We start from the raw sequence: 5515 nt of genomic DNA, 5'->3' as shown, positions 1-5515 counted from the left end.
TGGGTCTCTGGTTCTTACATCTCAGTTTACCTGGAGGGGTGGGTTTGGCATCCAAGAAAGCAGCAAGTGTCCTGGAAGACAGAACGACCGGTTAGCCTTTTGACCATAACGGGAAGCTTCAGCCTATCAAGGACAAATAGTTCCGTTGGACTGGAGTTTTCAGTTTTTCTAAGGGCTTGGAGAATTAGTCAAGAATATTACAACTAGAAATTAATGCACTGAGAATAAAGGAGATTTCTGAGTAAAACCAATTAGGAAACTTTTCTATGTATATCTGGAAACTGACTCAAATTCCCAAATAGTACAATAAATTAAGAAATCTACAGAAGATTAGATGAAGTATCATTGATATTTACATCTCTACTTCTAAACAATCAGGGAAATTTGCAGGTTCATTAGAGAATAGCTAACTGCATGCTGAAGAAATGGGTTATGTGACCATATAGTATTTAATAAAATTTTCAAATTACTAGTACTGGAGCCTGCACTAGGATGCTAGATTATTCATTACCCCAGAAGCCTTCTTAAAATCATTATTTAAAATGCTGCTACTTTGAAGAAAAATTTGTGTTAACAATTACAGATTATATCAGTCTCTAGAGTTCCACATTATTTCTTTTCACTATTTTGAAAAAGACATGATTCTTTTTTGCTTGGTATAGAAGTCTGTATTCATATTTTTATGGCTTTTGCAACAAAAAGCATTAGGATCTAGACAACTCTGTAATCAGTCAATTTATCCCTGCAGTATAGTTAAAGAAATGTAAAACAGCAGATGTTATGAGACATTCAGATGATATTTACAAATTTTTAACATAAAGACATATGAAGAACTGTGCAATATTTACTGAACAATTTAATTTCACAAGGGGAGTGATATGAAATAGTTATGTTTGAAAACATAAACAAACATTAATGAGTAGTCTACTAATGCCATCAAGTTTTGAAGATAGCACTTTTTATTTTCTTAATTTTAAATCTCTCTTTATCTGTCTCTTACTGAATCAATTTTTAAATTCTCTTCTTGTGATTATTTTATGTTATTCTCTTGGTTTTTTTCTTTACACAATTTGGCATTGTGATTAATCTTCTATTTCTTTTTTATGCAATATATTTTCACTTATTTCCTTCATAATATTTTGTATTATTCTTTTTAATTAACTTTCAATATAAAAATGAAGAACTTATCTAAAAACATTTTTCAGGATAAGCATTTTTCTATGTTCATTGTCATTCTTTTTTGTTCACTACAAGTAATTCGTAGTCTTCACTGAGATTTAATATTTGGTGTGTTCTTTAACAGACACTTTTCCTCATAAAACAGTATCCCTAAACTTTTCCAACAGAATAACTTACTGGCCTTGCCTCTGTGCAAGTAATAGCTTCATTTAATTATAAAAACATAAAATTCCTGGCCTTGTCAAGAGCTAAATGACAGAGAATATATTACAATAATGCATTTTCTCAGATAAAACAGCATAGTGAAATTTATAACTTTCTGGCAATCATGAGAAAATACAGTGTTAGAATTTGTTCCAATAACTGTCGTCTATATCTCTCCGTATTTGAGAAAGTAACTGCTATGAACTTTCTTTTGAATAATTGTTTAAGTTCAAAAATTGGATTGGGACTTTTGAAGCATGAAGAAAAGATTACAACAAATACGTTTGTATAAGAAATCATTGCAAAACTTACTATTTGCCTCATATTGGATCTTTAAAAATGACTTACTAGTAATTGGGTTAGTTGAACGCTGAAGAATGAAGAGAAAGCTATCCATTTACAGTTTTCATTTATATGTTCTCCTTTATGCAAATTGATAATGGTATCGTTTCATCATTGCAATATTTTAGTTTTTGGGATAAAATTCACTGAAACAAATCATACATATAGATAGAAGGTTTTTTTCACCCATTGTGACACATAATATTTTAAATGAATAAATGAATGCACAAATAGATACTTTTGAAAACAATTTATTGACTAACAGAGTCGTATTTCAGTACAGATTTAAGAATTTTAATGAGCTTGAACTTCTATTCTTTAATTTATTCTAAATTAGAATAAAAATAATATTTAGTTCCTAAATATGTGTTTAAAATTATTAGAAAGACTATGAATTACAATTACCCAAATGCCTGGTATCTGGCAATCTTTCAATAAATAGTAGGTCTTATTTGAAAGCAAAGGAGAAATAGTTCAATAATTTTTCTCTATTCCATATTGCTTGGCACAATGGAAGAAATAAATATCTAATAAATGTGAAATCCGAGGATAAGAATCAGATTTATCTGAGAGGTAACAGCATTAAAAATAATACATTGAAAAGTATATAATAAACAAAGTGTAAAAAACTGAAAAGAAAGACTGACCAAAAGTTAACTATTTAGTCTTGTTCTTACAGTTCATTCCTCCACTCACTAGAGGAAATGACAATATCAGAACTTATTTCAAATAGCCTGTAGTCCTTTTGTGGATTTTAAATATCATCTAACAGTATCACATGAAAGAAATGAACTAAAACAGGAATAGCAAATTGTCCATGTGTTAGTCATATTTCTTTCTTTGAATTCTTATTATTTTGTTATTATTTCTAATGTTTTTTAATTTTCATTCTTATTTTTTAGAGAAAAAAATTAGAATTAAAACAGTAAAAAATACAATTTTATATTTTAAAGGGACTATATAACAAAAAATATAAATGAGACAAATCTTTCAAAAAGCAAAATAAAACGAAATCAACAATGGTCATTATACTGCTTATTGTTGTCTTCTTTTAAAATTTTCTTTAACAATTTTAGTGAGAAATAAATAGCAATGAGACAATTTCAAAACAGGTTAGTAGGAGAGTTACAAAAGTTAATACATTGCATATTGTTGTCTTTGTAGTAGTTATTCATAGTACAAGATACAGACATCATATCCTGTCCAGACACTATTAGCACAAATTTTCTTCTCACTGAATTAAGGGAAAGTAGCTGCTTATCTATCTATCTATCTATCTATCTATCTATCTATCTATCTCTATAGATATAATTTCACAGGAAAACGGTTCTTCATTTACATCCTCTTTTTTTGTTTAGTTTTGTCAAAGATGGGTATTCCATTGCCATTTAAATATTGTAGGTGCATGAATTCAGCAAAATATTCAAATATAATCCAGTAGTCCATAATAGTAGTGGGCTTTTTGTAGGACTGGCAATGTCAGAAGTTGATAACTTAAGCCCTTTACAGCTCAGTATTTTAATATGGCTTTATTTTTTATACCTCATGTTTATACTTTTCTGCTGGATAGTTAAGACCAAGATAAAGTAAGACCTATATAACAAGAAATGTAACTTTTGTATCTGACTAGGTCAGTCAAATCCCCTCAGGATTTACCCTGAAACCCTGAAAGTTTGTAGAACCTTTGTCAAGATCAGTCATGTGGGTGAGTCATGGCCATTGCTTGACCAATTTGCTCTTTGTGAAAGCCTGAGAGAACATTTTCTCTCCATGTGACTCTCCTTAGGCACACTCTACATCATTGATCACTTTGCTCTTTTGGCCCCATAATCTCCTTGATCAGAAAATTTGGGACACGACTGAGTTACAGTATGTTACAGTACAGGTTCTCCTATGTCCTGAGTCCTCACTGAGCTTGAATGGCTAGAACCGAAATGTTTGACATTCAGAAAGATAGTGAGGTTAACTTCAACTGCCTATTTTACAGAGTAATAATATCATTAAGCTTCTCTCCTGGAGGGTTAACAGCTTAAGTTTGCAGACCAAAATTAGAGAAAAAGAAAGGCTACAAGGATAGCTTATTGTCTTAAAGAAAAAGAAATCTTACTAATACACAGACAATTTGCTTTTCCTTCATCAGTTCATTTCTTTCACCTGATACTGTTAGTTGATGATTTTAAATCCACACAAGGACTATAGGTTATAAGAAATGACCTCTGAAAATTTAGATTCTTCTAGCAAGTAGAAGAATTAACTCAAAGAAAAGGACTGAGTGGTTAATTTTTAGTCATTCTTTCTTTTTACTTTTATTTCCTTTGATTATTATATCCTTTCCAATCAGGCCCCTAAAATTCAACAACCCAATGAAAAAATGGATACCTCAGAAGAGTGAACAGTTCTCAAATGAGCAAATGCATATAGCAGATAAACATATAAAAATGTTTATCATTTTGATCATTTAAAAAAATGTATCTCATCCCAGAGAGAATGGCTACCATCAATAAATCAACCAACAGCATATGCTTGAGGGGATACTGAGATAAAGGGGCCCTACGCAACTATTGGTGGGGGTATAAACTGGTATGACCTCTGTGGAAATCAGTGTGGAGATTCCTCAAACAACTAGGATTAGAGATTCCATTCCACCTAGCTATTCTCTCATCTCTAACTTCTTTTCACAGAAGAACTGAAACCATCTCACCACAGCGATTTATGTGCACCCATGTTTACAGCAGTGCAACTTGTCATAGCTAAATCTTGGAACAACCCAAAGGCTCATCAACTGAAGAATGTACACAAAGGATGTGGTATAATTATACAATGGAGTATTACTCAGCTATAAAGATAAACTTGTGGCTTTCAAAGGTAAATGGGTGCAAATATTAGTCAGATTTCTGCCACTGGGTGAAGTATCCAAAATGCACAAGCAAAAAGGAAAAGGCTTAGTTTGCTTCATCGCTTCAAAGGTTTGAGCTCATGTTCAGCTGACTTCAAGGTAGAAGCATCAAGGCAGGAGGTCAGGGTGGAAAAAAATTGCATATATCACAGCAGCCAAGGCTCAGAAAGGCTAAGAAGAGCTAAAGAATATAGTACCAGGGACCAGGTGTAGTCCCCAAGTTCATACCACCATGGTCCCACAAGACAAGTGCAGAAGTATGCTTCACTGATTGCTGAGGCATCTTTCTAGCTCATTAGCTGACAGTGAGCACTAGCCATCACAGTCTGCTAAGTCATGGCTTCTCTACAGGAACTATCCTAAAATGTAAAGCTCCAAAGGATGGTTTAATAAGGAAAAATTGTCCTATGTAGCAAATTGCTATTGTTGTGAATATGATAGAGTTAATTATAGTGTATGGAACTTTCTTTTTTAGCTTATCAAATAAATTGCTTCAAATCAAACAAGTTATATGGATAGTTCTCTGTGTTTTATTCATTGCCCTTCTTTTACTACTGCCTAAGATCAATCAGAGGTGCTAATGACACAGGAAAAGAAATAGAGTTAGCTAGTTTTATTTTATGCAGATTTTCATACAATTTGTCTTAGATATTAAATTACCCTCCCATTAGCACTCTGCTCCTAGGCATTATTTCAGCATGCTAGAAAGGGGAGGAGAGAGGACTGGCCAAATAGCTCAGCAGATTAAAGCACCTAGAAACAGGCACAGGAGCCAGGGGTCTGATCACCCAGCCGGCCATGACAGCCCCTCCTCTGGGGCATGCTGAGATGACAGTTGAGACTTGGTGTGGTGATACACGCCTGTAATCCCAGCTCTTGGGAGGTTGTAAACAG

This window comes from Octodon degus, unplaced genomic scaffold (assembly GCF_000260255.1).
Source record: "Octodon degus isolate 3935 unplaced genomic scaffold, OctDeg1.0 scaffold00217, whole genome shotgun sequence".
Classification (NCBI taxonomy): domain Eukaryota; kingdom Metazoa; phylum Chordata; class Mammalia; order Rodentia; family Octodontidae; genus Octodon; species Octodon degus.
This window is presented reverse-complemented; position numbering follows the sequence as displayed.